The sequence below is a fragment of the Talpa occidentalis genome, unplaced genomic scaffold, assembly GCF_014898055.3.
Source record: "Talpa occidentalis isolate TD23 unplaced genomic scaffold, MPIMG_talOcc4v2.1 talOcc4.10, whole genome shotgun sequence".
NCBI classification, from domain to species: Eukaryota; Metazoa; Chordata; class Mammalia; order Eulipotyphla; family Talpidae; genus Talpa; species Talpa occidentalis.
In genome coordinates this window covers 54,779,191-54,792,563 of record NW_023600993.1, presented here as the reverse complement: position 1 = coordinate 54,792,563, position 13,373 = coordinate 54,779,191, and the positions used below count along the sequence as shown (strand labels likewise).

Genomic DNA, 13,373 nt, shown 5'->3' with positions numbered 1-13,373 from the left:
CTCACCATGTGGGTTTCTCCCTGGCCAGTCCGGGGATCAAACTCATGCTGCAGAGGCTGTGGATTGCTTCATAGTGTGGTGCTTAACCCCTTGCACCAGCAGGGAGGCCCTCTCCACTGCTTTTCAATATAATACTGGAAGTCCTATCCAGAGCAATAAGACAAGAGAAAGAAATACAAGGAATCCAAATAGGGAAGGAAGAAGTTAAACTATCACTATTAGCATGTGATATGATAATATACATAGAGAACCCCAAAACTCCAGGAAAAAAAAAATCAAACTAATCAATCAGGTTAGTAAAGTAGCAGGATACAAAATCAACATGCAAAAATCAGTAGCCTTCCTATACACAAACAATAAATCTGAAAAAGAAATCAAGAAAACTATCCCTTTTATTATTGAAACAAAAAAATCAAATACTTGGGAATAAACTTAACAAAAGAGGTAAAGGACCTATACAAAGAAAACTATAAAACACCATTAAAAGAAATAGAAGAAGACACAAAGAAATAGAAAGACATCTCCGGCTCATGGATTGGAAGAATTAACATTATCAAAATGGCCATCCTACCAAAAGCAATTTACAGATTCAATGCTATTCCAATAAAATCTCAATGACATTCTTCAACGAAATAGAACAAATGCTGATGAAACTCATATAGAACCACAAAAAAACACGAATAGTCAAAGCCCTACTGATGAAAACAAAGAAGAAAGGAGGTATCATACTTCCAAACTTCAAGCTATACTACAAAACCACAATAATTAAAACAGTTTGGTATTGGAACAAAAACAGACACACAGACCAATGGAACTGAATAGAGAGCCCAGAAATAAAGCCACACTTATATGAACAGCTAATCTTTGACAAAGGAGCAAAGAATATGCAATGGAACACAGACAGTTTGTTCAATAAATGGTGCTGGGAAAACTGGACTCCACATGCAAGAAAATGAAACTAGACCACTATCTCTCATCATGCACAAAAATCAACTCAAAATGGATAAAAGAACTGGATATAAGACCTGAAACCATAAAATATATAGAAGAAAATATAGGTAAAACACTACAAGACATACATCTCAGAAACATCTTTAAAGACTTCACCCAAGGCAGTGATAGTGAAGGCCAAGATAAACAGCTGGGACTACATCAAAATAAAGAGCTTCTGTATAGCAAAAGAGACAGTAACCAAAACAAAGAGACACCCCACAGATTGGGAGAAAATTTTTGCACCCAACACTAATGATAAAGGACTGATCACAAAAAATCTACAAAGAGCTGATGAGACTCAACAAAAACAAAGTAAATAATCCAGTCAAAAAAGAGCTAAAAAGAAACTTCTCCAAAGAGGAAATGCAAATGGCCAATAGGCATATGAAAAAAAGTTCAACATCACTTGTAATCAGGGAAATGCAAATCAAAACTACAATGAGATACCATCTTACACCAGTGAGATACTAAAAAAAAACTAGCACATACTAAAAAAAAACTAGCAACAACAAATGTTGGCAAGGATGTGGAGAAAAAGGAACACTCCTGCACTGCTGGTGGAAGTACAAACTGGTCCAACCACTAGGGAAAGCTGTGTGGAGATTCCTCAACCTGCTAAAGATGGAACTTCCTTATGATCCAGCAATTCCACTCCTAGGTATTTACCCAAAGGACACAGAAACATTAATTCAAAAGGGCACCTGCAACCCTATGTTTATAGCAGCACTATTTACAATAGCTAAGCTATGGAAACAACCCAAATACCCAAAAATAGATGACTAGATCAAGAAGATGTGCATATACACAATGGAATATTACTCAGCAATCAAAAAAGATAAACTCATGCCATTTGCAGCAACATGGATGGAGCTGGAAGGGATCATGCTCAGTGAGATAAGCCAGAAAGAAAAAGAAAAATACCAGATGGTCTCACTCATAGCAGGAATTTAGAAAACCTAAATAAGGGATCAGGAAAAAGATTAATAAAGTAAAAATCAAAATTAGCAAGGAACTATAAACCAGAGACACACTTCAGGGGGGAGAGAAGGGAGTAGGATCAAAACAAGGGTGGTGGGAATTGTATGGACTATAACCAAGATGAAAATGCATACATTGTGCAAAAATGAAAAATGATGTAAAAAATATATATAAAATAAAAAAATGAAAAAAGTGAATATTCAGCTATAATCTTAGCTTTAATAAACAACAAAAAAGCATTTTAATGCTAAACAAAAACAAAAACAAAAAAAAAGGCATTATTCAGTGGGTCCTCATCAAAAATCCTATTACAGAGATGGGAAAGCAGGCTTAAGGATGTCAAATGGCCTGTCACAGTCATGTAAGTCAGTACTGAGAACCATCCAAGCTAGGCTTGCATGATATTTTCTCTAAGCTATTGGGCCCTGCTCTGTTCCTGCTGTGGACGGAAAGGGTCTAGGGTAAATAAATGCCCCCGCGTCAGTTTGGAGATGGTGCTGTACAGAATCCCCCTACAGACTCCAAAGAAAGATAATTTACTTTTTTCTCTCTTATTTTAAAGGGACATTTGAGACCCTCATTAGATTCAGAATCAGCAAAGGGACAAATGTCTGGAGATTCCAGGGAAGGAGAACACAGATCACCAGGTAAGCATCTGAGCAGATGACTCAGGAAGGAGAAAAATTCATGTGACTGGAGAAAGCTATCAGGTGACTAATAGACGATCAGAAATCAAGGAACACTGTGATGCATCGTCTCTACTATTATCACCTGACACCAGATTTACGAAAATGTAAAAGAATGATAATTCCTGAGGCTCAGCTGGTGGCAGGAAGCAGCCCCCATCAGAAGCCACTGTTGGCAATGTCAGTGCCACGGCCTTTCTGGTTTGGAATCTGGCTGTAGACAGTAGAATTTTCTGTATGCAGCTCCTTCCACCAGCAGCCCCCATTGGGGGATTATGGCCTAAAATGTGTCCCCCCAATTCAAATGTTGACATTGTAACCAATTAGAACTTTAAAAAGTGACTATGGAGTTACGGTCTTGAAGTAATTATGATTTAGTAGGTTCACTGGAGTGTGTCCCGATCCAATATGACTGGCACCCTAGAAGACAAGGTGAGGACACAGAGCCTGAGAAGGAAGTTGGGTGAACACACAGATAGAAGAGGACCATCAACGAGCTAACAGAGCACCCTCAGGACAAACCAACCTGGCTGACACCTTCAACTCAAACTTCTGACCTCCAGAGTGGTAAGGAAGGTGTTGTTTATGCCACCCAATCTGTGGCCCTGTGCATGGCAGCTCGCTGCTGACATGGCTACTGAGTTGAATCACAGCAAGGAACCAGTGGGTTCTGGTGATATGGTCTGGAAGATAAATGATAGAAAAACATTCAGAACAGCTTAATCCCAGCCCCCTCCCCCGACTCGTCTGTATAAACCATTCTGCTAACTTCCATGATATGTTAGGCGTGGAGAAAGTTGGAAGGCCAGGAGCTGACTGCCACACAGGCACCTGGGCATGGAATTCAAAAGGCAGCAAAATGCAAGGATACTCATAACATAGCATAAGGTGAAAACAATACATTTTTTTCTCTAATTTTCTTATAAATGTCTGAGTCTTTCTACCCTCGCACATAGCTGGTGAGGGATGACGGGAATTCAGATTCCTTTGGGAGTGGGGCCGTGAGACACCCTAGTGGGAAAGTGCTGGGAGGACTCTCCGGAGTCCTTAGTTTTGAGTCTGATTCTGGGCCCATCTCAGTCTTCTTGGGGCCCTGGGTATGGAGACCCCTCTTTGCCTGCTCTCACCTCAGACAAGTCCACTTATCCCCATTCTCGGGGTAAGTGGAACCATCCACCAGGTGCAGCTCTGCAAAGACAGAGCCTGGTAGCCAGACAGGAGGTATCAGGGACTTGCCTGAGCACCACACAGCGGGGAACCCCCAACAAATCCTACTCCCCAGATCAGGTACAGAGGGGCATCTGCAAAGACCTCCAGCCGGAGAGGAAATAAAGTGGTAGAGGAGCTTGCTCCCTACCACTCACCTTCTTTTCCAGTCAGCCATTACTTAGGGTAGGAACATGGTAGAACATGGTTTTAGGATTCTAAAACCTACTTTGACTTTGAAGCCTAGCTGCATTAAAAGTACATTTCATAATTTCAACTGTTTTAACATTAAATCAGTTAATAATGATGCAATTTATTCATTAATTCTCCCAGTGACATTTTTGCTATTTCTGAATTCTATAACAAAAGAATATTGCAGTAAAAACTGAGTGTGTTTGTAATGCATTAAATGAGTTGAATTGTTTAGTCATTAGATACACAAAAATAGAATTAAATGAATACTAGCCAATTATTTCCAAATCATCACCTTTATTCTTGTTCTTCCTTGCTATCAAGTCTGCAGAGTTACCTTTAAGACGACGAGCATTTACTCTTTTTTTAAAAAAAAAAAAATTTATATTTTACATCATTTGCCAAAGACCAGCCTCAGCAAAATGTTGTGTCAGGAGTCCCTGAAAGGATGAGACGGCCTAGGTGAAACCTTAAGGGCTGAAGGGAAGGGGATGAGGTAGTGAGGAGACACTGACACTCGATGAGGTGCAAGTATCTTTTACTGAGGGGCTCAGCCGAAGATACATTTATTTATACATTTTTAGCAAGCAGTGAGATTACATTATCATGTGCATAGAAACAAAGCACAATCAGTGCATCCCTCAGACTTTTTGTTGTTATGTGCCTTCCGCAAGAAAGCAACCTTCAAGGTAAATGGATAAAAAACTAAGCCTTACACTAAAACTCATTATTTCAGTTAGACAATTACCTAAGACAATGGATAGCCGCCAGTACACCCCTATCAGCTAAAGCCTAAGCATCAAAAGACTCTTCTATTCAGATGGTCTTCAGCTGGAGACCAGCTGCTTCTCAGCTATCAGACCTTTCCTACCTAGAAACTCCTTAACACAATTAACTTCATTTGAAAACTTTCTTAAGAAACTTCTAAAAAAAAACAAAAGAAGGACTTACTATAACCGTTGTCCTGGAGTGCTTGTCAGGCATGTGCAATAAATTGTCTCCCATTGTCAAGTGGGCCAAATTGTTTGATAACTAATTTTTAAATAGATAATTTTCCATGCCATTTACTTACAGTATGCTGTTACATATAATTTATTGCCTAATGTACTTTCTGAGAAATTTTTCTCTTTTTATGACCAAGAACAAAAAACAAAGGGATGTTAAATCTTCAGCCCCACGGTGTGAGGCACAAGGAATCTTCAGCCACAGGGTGTGAGGCTCTTTAAAAGTCTTCGGCCCCACAGTGTGAGGCCCTTTTTCTTCAGCTGCGTGGTGTGAGGCTCTTTGAGCTTCTGCCCCAAGGTGTGAGGCCCTTTTTCTTAGCTGCTTGCCAGTGTCTTATCTGGCTGGGGCAGCAAGTTCTCCCCCCCCCCCATCATTGTTCATTTTTGTACAATGTTGGATTTCTCAAGTGCTGTCCCCATAAAACTCCCACCACCAACTCACCTGTAGTCTCTTGTGCTCTTCCTGCCCTTATTTTAATATTTTACTCCCTCTCCCTCCCCCTCCCCTGCTGAATGTTTCCCATTTATAGTTGCCTGCTAGTTTTGTCTTTTTTTTTTTTTTGCCTGATACCTTATTTGGCTCCCCTATATTCCTCCTATAAGTGAAACGATCTGATATATTTTTTTTCCTTCTAATTTATTTCACTGGGCATAATCCCTTCCAGCTCCATCCATGTTGCTGCAAATGGCCATGAGTTTATCTTTTTTGATTCCATTGTGTATGTATACCACATCTTCTTTATCCAATAAACATAACTGAATTAATGTTTTTGTGTCCTTTGGGTAGATCCCTAGGAGTGAAATTGCTGGGTCATATGGTAGCTCCATTTTCAGTAGTTTAAGGAACCTCCACACAGCTTTCTGTAGTGGTTGGACCAGTTTGCACTCCCACCAGCAGTGTAGGAGAGTTCCTTTTTCTGTGCATCCTTGCCAATATTTGTTGTTGCCTGTTTTTTTTTTTTTTTTTAATGTTGGTATCTCATTGTGATTTTGATTGCATTTCTCTATTTATAAGTGATGTTGAACATTTTTTCATGTACCCGTTGGCCATTTGCATTTCCTCTTTGAGAAGTGTCTTTAGCTCTACTGCCAATTTTTTTTACTGGATTGTTTGTTTTTGTTGAGTCATGTGAGCTCTTTGTAGATCTTTGTGACCAGTCCCTTGTCAGTTTTATTGTGTGCAAATATTTTCTCCCAATCAGTAGGGTATCTCTTTGTTTTGGTTATTGTCTCTTTTGCTGTGCAGAAGCTTGATGTAATCCCAGCTGTTTATCTTTTCCTTCACTTTCTTTGCTTTGGGGATGAGTCTTTAAAGATGTTTCTGAGACGTATGTTATGTAGTGTTTTGCCTATATTTTCTTCTACATATTTTATGGTTTCAGATATTACATTCAGTTCTTCAATCCATTTTGAGTTAGTTTTTGTGTATGGTGTGAGATAGTGTTCTAGTTTCATTCTTTTGCATGTGGTGGTCCAGTTTTCCCAGCACCATTTATTGAGCAGAGTATCCTTGTTCCAGTAAATATTCATTGCTCCTTTGTCAAAGATTAGTTGTCCATATATGTGTAGCTTAATTTCTGGGCTTTCAATTCAATTCCATTGGTCTGTGTATCTGTTTTTGTTCCAGTACCATACTGTTTTTTGGGTTCTCTCTATATATTACATCATCTGCAAATAATGATAGTTTTGCTTCTTTTTTCCTATTTGGATTCCTTGTGTGTCTTTCTTTTGCTTTGGCTAGGACTTCTAGTATTGTATTGAAAAGCAGTGGTGAGTGGGCCTCCCTGGTGGTGCAGGGGGTTCAGTCTCAGCATTATGAAGCTATGGGCAGCCACTGCAGCATGAGTTTGATCCCTGGCCAGGGAGCTAAGCACATGGCACAGCAGACCTCTCCTGTCTCATCCGCTGCTCCCCTCAGCTGTGTATTTCAGTCACTCTGCCTGTTCTGTTCCCCACTCTGTCTCTGCTAAATCCTCTCACCCCCCTGCACCTCTAGCCTACACCCCAGCTTTTGTATGCATAAATAAATAAAATACATCTTTAAAAAAAAAAAACAGACAGTGCTGAGAGCAGATATCCTTATCTTGTTCCAGATCTTAATGGGAAGGCTTTCAGCTTTTCACCATTGAGAATGATATTGGCTGTGGGTTTGGCGTATATGGCTTTTATTATGTTAAGGTATGTGCCTTCTATTCCAAGAATTTTGAGGGCCTTTATCATAAACGGATGTTGAACTTTGTCAAATGCTTTCTCAGCATCGATTGATATGATCATATGGTTTTTATTTTTCTTTTTGTTGATGTGTTGAATTACACTAATTGATTTTCAGAAGTTGAACCATCCTTGTGCCCCTGGAATAAAACCCACTTGGTCATGGTGTATTATCCTTTTGATGCATTGTTGGATTCTGTTTGCTAGGATTTTACTGAGGATTTTTTCGTCAGTGTTCATTAGGGAGATTGGCCTGTAGTTTTCTTTTTTGTGCTGTCTTTGGTTTTGGTAGTAGTGTGATGTTGGCTTCATAAAATGTATTTGGTAGTATTTCTTCTTTCTCTATTTTTTGAAAGAGTTTTTGTAGGATAGGCACTAATTCATCTTTGAACATTTGATAGAACTCATTTGTGAAACTGTCTGGTCCTGGACTTTTGTTTTGGGGGAGGGTTTTGATTACTGTTTCAATTTCAGTGTTTGTAATTGGCCTGTTTAGGTGCTGTGTTTCTTCTTTATCTAGCTGTGGATAATTGTACAGTTCTAGGAATTTGTCCACCTCTTCTAGATTGTTGAACTTGTTTGCATATAAATATTCATAGTAATCTCTGATTGAGCAGTTACTCTTAAGTATATAGCACCTTAATTATTTGCTTTATATTAAGTATACCCACTAACAATTTTATTTATACAATATTGGCTTTGTTGGTATGATCATGAAGTTGGTGGCTAAATTTGAATGTAACCACCAAAAACATGGATGATAACTGGTTCATTGCTTTGCTGTTTATTGTTTAACACTTGATAAATCTCCAAATTGAAGGATGATACACTTTCATTATCTTTTAAAATTTGCTATGTCAGCCTTCCACTGCATTGTTCATCCTGTAATTGCTGTTCTGTACTGATGAGTAAACATTCCAGATTTCTGTGGAAATTCTGGAGCTTCTGGTCTTCTGCTTCTGTCATGCCTTCCACAGATAAACACTTTCAACATAATCCATCAGGCCATCTAAATTTTCTTCTGTGTTCTCCACAAAGAATTCAAAAGTCTCATTTACTTCTTCAAAGGCACAAATAGTAATTCTAACGACCTGAACTTACAGATGTTACTTTTCATTGTCATATACTCAAATGTTAGGCCCAAAGAAGATTTTTTTTTTTTTGCCACAATGATTGTGAAAAGTGAAATAAGCATCCTTTTACTTGTGCATTTGGAAGGAGCAGTCAAATCACATTTATATTTGCAATCTCAAAAGCTATCATGCACAACGAAGGGGTAGTATTGAGATTTTTTTTCCTGTGCAAATAAATGCAAGCACTTTCTATCTGTGTATACATTAAACACCTGTGTGTGTGTTTTCACTTTTTTATTGTTAGTGCATAAATCAATGACATAGTATAATCCAATACTATATCTTGTGTAGCAAATAACTGTGTTGATGTGGTCTTGAAAGTACCATCACTGAATATTGTGGTAACTGGCACTTAAATGTCAAATAATGTCATAGTTGTGTAAATAAGAATTATTTTGTCATCTGGCACACTCGCATCGCATATGAGAAATGGTTCTCTGTGTCTGGTTATTTTCTGTTTCTCTCGAATTTCAATTCCATGCAGTGAAGGTGGGCTTGAAGATTGATATATGTTTTGAACTCTAATTACCACCTCTCTCTTTAATGAGTTTCTTTCTGGCACATTAACAGGACCTCTTTACTATGACTATTATTTCTACAAAGTACCTGTGATAGTGTAGCATTTGGTTCTTCTATGTGTCATTTTAACCTAATCAAGTTTTTCCTTTTCCTCTTTTGTGCTGTTATTTTCCTGACCTGTCTTGAATGATTGTAATGTCATCCAAATCCTGATTAGCTGTACATGGGTTGTACATGGCAGGTTCTCCTCTCTTTAGGGCACCAGTATCTATTACTCCTATCTTGGCTAAAGAAATGTAAATATTAACCAAAACCATATTACTGTAGCACTGACTTTTCTTATTATGAGTATACAATTTCTGCCATATTCTGCTGAAAATTTTCAAATAAATATGTCCTAATGCTAGGCAAAAGAAAAAAGGGTTATTTACTTTTTCTTTCGTGGCCATTTGACCAGTGGTCGCTGGTTTACTGGTAGGAAAATCTTATTAATGTCTTATGTTTCTGGCACCCGGTTCGGCTGGGCAGCCTCAGCATGTCGGTAGGCACCAGCTGAGGATGTAGTAGTCCAGGTCCGCTGGTAGGTAAGCATGGGAGGCATAGCCACTAAAACCTCTCCAGTGGCAGAGGTTTTAGTGGCAGAAATTCTTGTGGTCTACCAAGATTATATCACTTTAAGGAACTGATTCAAGACAAACATAGCCCATTAACCCTGGGGGCTTAATTATATGTCTGTTATCTCCCTAATGGTGGCTGTTACACAAGTCCCTTCATGGCAGGAGAGACACACACATTCTCAGTCCCCAACAAGTGAGTATAAAGTGTTTATGTCAATGTTTGTCGCTTTGCATAGCAGCTTCACCAAGCTCCTCCTTTTAAACTCTATCCTATTGAATAACCTACTTACATCCAACCAAATGCCCGGTGACATATTAATGCACAATCCTATCTTTGACTTCTTGCTCTCTGTGCCGTTCTCTAACTGCAGGACTTTTCTTAGCATATGTAGTTAATATAAATTCCACTTCTTGCAAGATTCTAACCCCGTCCATCTACCTAAATCCATTATGGGCCATTTGAACCCAGGAGTGTTTTCTAAGCATGGATATTTTTGACAGAACCAAAGTTCAAGGACTTTTTGGCATAAGCCAAATGTTCTAATGGATATGTTGGGAAATGACCAAATTTCAAGGACCTTTTACTATGGATTTAATGTCTTTCAATGGATGTTTGGGACAGGACCAAATGTCTGCCAGTCATTCAAAGGATACACCCATTGACTTTTTAAAACTATTTTTTAAATTTTATTTTTTACATTTTTTACATCATTTTTCATTTTTGCACAATGCATGCATTTTCATCTTGGTTATGTCCCCATACAATTCCTACCACCCTTGTTTTGATCCTCCTCCCTTCCCCTCCACATCCCCTCCAGACCTGTAGTGTGTCTGGTTTATAGTTGCTTGTTGATTTTGATTTTTACTTTATTAGAATTAGGTTTTTTCCTGGTCCAAAAGTCCACTGACTTTGGAGGGAGGAAAGTTCTTCATGCCCTTAGATAAGCAGGTGTCAGACAACCTTGTTTGTGTCATTGTTCAAGTGGAACCCACCTTGAGCCTCAGTTTTCTTAAAATGGAGATATAGATGACTTTTCCAGAAGTTCTTATACATGACCAAATATTTCTTTTATCATGAAATAAGAGATCCAAAATTTTTTAATTAAAAACCAGAAGGCGACAGACCCAATATGAAATATTTGAGTGAAATTCTCCAACACATACAAATGACATGGATTTATAGTTGCCTGTTAATTTTTTTATTAATTTATTATTTTTTTCCTGATTCCTCCTATAAGTGAAACCTTATATTCCTCCTATAAGTGAAACCATCGATATTTTTCTTTTTCCTTCTGACTTAGAGATATTCTGCAGGGGAGGGGGAGGTGAAGGGATCAAAACAGGGGAGGGAAGAGCACAAGGGACTATGTTGATGGCTCATGGGTGACTTGGTGGTGGGAATTTTTTGGGGACTACACCTGAGAGGAGAAAGCAAACATTGTACAAAAATGAACAATGATGTAAAATATATGTAAATAAATTTTAAAAAACCTTGGAAATGGAATAATTAGATTTTTAGATTTTAGAATCACCTTTATAATAAATCTTCCTGCTATGAAGTTATGCAAAGTCTGTGTTAATAAACTGGATCTATGTATGTTTAAAAAATTAAAAAACAAAAAAAATGTCATGGAAAGTTACCTTTTCCTTAAACACTGAGGCAGGTCTTGTTCCTTCCATGTTACCATACTTTATTGTTGCCCTTGGATTTTATTAATCTTTAAGGGTAGATTTATTTTCAACCTGATGAGACCCTGCAAGCACATTCTAATATGAAATGCCAGTAATACACATTAATTCTGAGGACGCAACTAAGGCTGCTCTTTCTTCCTCTTCTTGGTCTGGTAAATTGCAGTGAATATATCACCATGTTGACTCCACAGTAGCTCCCAGTGACCCCACCCCTGGTGTCCACATCCCTACGTAACCACTAAATGGTGTCTCACCAACAGAATGCAAGGGGATGGGACATCACATCTGAGTTTCCCAGCTACTCTCGTGTGTCTCCCCACTCCTTTCTCCCTCTCATTCTTCCTCCCTCCCTACTTCCCTCCCTCTCCCTGCCCCCCATATACCTGGAACTGGGAAGAAAGCACTGATGTTAAGAGCTGTGCTATGTAGAGGCCCACAAAGCAGAGCGCAGAGGGCGCTCCCACACCAACACAAAGAAGAAACTCTCAGTACAAACTGAATCCCAACAATTATCCCATTGGTGAGCCTGGGTGCAAATCTTCCCACAGTAGAGCCTTAGTTGAGGCACAAGCTCCGATCCATAGAGATCTTGTGGTAGAAGCAGCCAGCTAGGCCATGCCCAGATCCTGGCCCACAGAAATTGTGAGCTACTAAATATTCATGCGTAGAAGTGTTAAGTTTTGGAGTAATATTATCAGAGAGGAGCAGGTACTTTACAGCGTCTGCCAGGCCTCAGGTCTGACTTACCAGTCACCCCCATTTCCTGTTCCTCCTCTCAGGTGCCCACCAGCCACAGTAGCCACCTTTCTAACCTTCTCTGGCCAACTCACCTCTGCCTGTGAGTCTCTGCACCAGTGATGCCTTCTTCCTGATACACTGCTTCAAAACTTGTGCAGGGCTGCCATCCTCTTGTCATTCTGGCTCGGGAATTGTGTTACCTCAGTGAGGACTAACAGACTTTCCTACCCAGTGACTCCCTAACCCTCCTTCTTCCTGCTACAGAGAAGCTGGAAGCTGCCTGCCCCCTGGTGGCCATAACTAGCACTGTACCCCAAGGCTAGAAACTGCATGTCTTAAAGGCAGTGTCCCAATAGTAAAAGAGCAGAACCTCAGGCTTCCAGGACTGTGAAAGGGTCATTGGAAACCACTCTTGCTCCCTGCCTTTGCTGCTCTTTATTTCAGGACGTGTTGTTCACTTAAAAGGCATCCTCACCCCAGCCTGGTCAATGATTTGACCCTAGTTACAAATGAGAACCCTGAGAATTCAACCAAGACAGCTCTTTTTCCTGGACCCCTGAGCTTTGCCTCCTTCTATCCTACCCCAAGTCCTCTTTCCTGAGCTTCAATCTCTGCTTTGCTTTGAAGGCTTGCCACAGAGTAGAAAGCATTCACCTGTGCCCTCAGAGCACAGTGGTTCATTGGTGGAGAAATAAGGATGACACACCTTTCAAACATGCAGAAACCTTGGGGTCAGCCACTGCGAGTACTCCAGTATGTAGAGAAGGGAACCGAGAACTTCTTTCCTGTAATTCCTGTCTATACTGTGCTCTGTGTGTGTGTGTGTGTGTGTGTGTATCGGGAGAGGGTGGGAGGGTGTTGGAGGTATTTGTTTAGCTCAGTTCCAGGAGCTGAGAACGCGAGAATGCAGGAACCCAAGCCCTGTGCCCTGGAAACCACAATGGAGATGACCCATTCCCAGGGTGCACTGTGAGGTCATGCTGTGGAACCCTGAATATATTGCCAAGAGAATGAGTGTCTGTCCTTCATGGCAGAGGTGCTCGAACCTTTTCCTCCTCTTTTTGTTGTCACTGCTCTTTTAAAAAAATTTTTAAACTGTTAAATTTTCTTATATCATTGTTCTTTTTTTGTGCCACATTTGATATCTTGCCTCATGGGTAGTCCCCATAAATCTCCCATCACCACATCCCCTGTGTACTGTCAAGATAGTCCCTTATGTTCTACTCTCCCCTGTTTTGATCCCTTTCCCTCTCCCCCCCCCATATGCCTCAGATTTATAGTTTGCCTGCAAGTTTTGTCTATTTTCTGACCTTTTGTTCAGTTTCCATATATTTATCCCGTAATCATCTGATATTTTTCTTCTTCCTTCTGACTTATTTCATTGCTGCAAATGGCCTAAGTTTG

The 13,373-nt window shown here is 39.7% G+C and overlaps 1 long non-coding RNA gene across 2 annotated transcripts; it reads right to left on the bottom strand.

Annotated features, from left to right (window-relative positions):
- Positions 1-2,943: 2,943 nt before the first annotated feature.
- LOC119253116 (uncharacterized) lies at positions 2,944-12,882 on the bottom strand. Of its 2 annotated transcripts, XR_008551963.1 has the most exons (5): positions 12,676-12,882; positions 12,062-12,148; positions 11,181-11,293; positions 3,184-3,340; positions 2,944-3,077 (listed from the first exon to the last, which is right to left on the bottom strand). It is a non-coding gene; the product is annotated as an uncharacterized LOC119253116 (long non-coding RNA). The 2 variants fall into 2 exon arrangements; XR_005126991.2 differs by lacking the exon at positions 11,181-11,293.
- Positions 12,883-13,373: the final 491 nt, after the last annotated feature.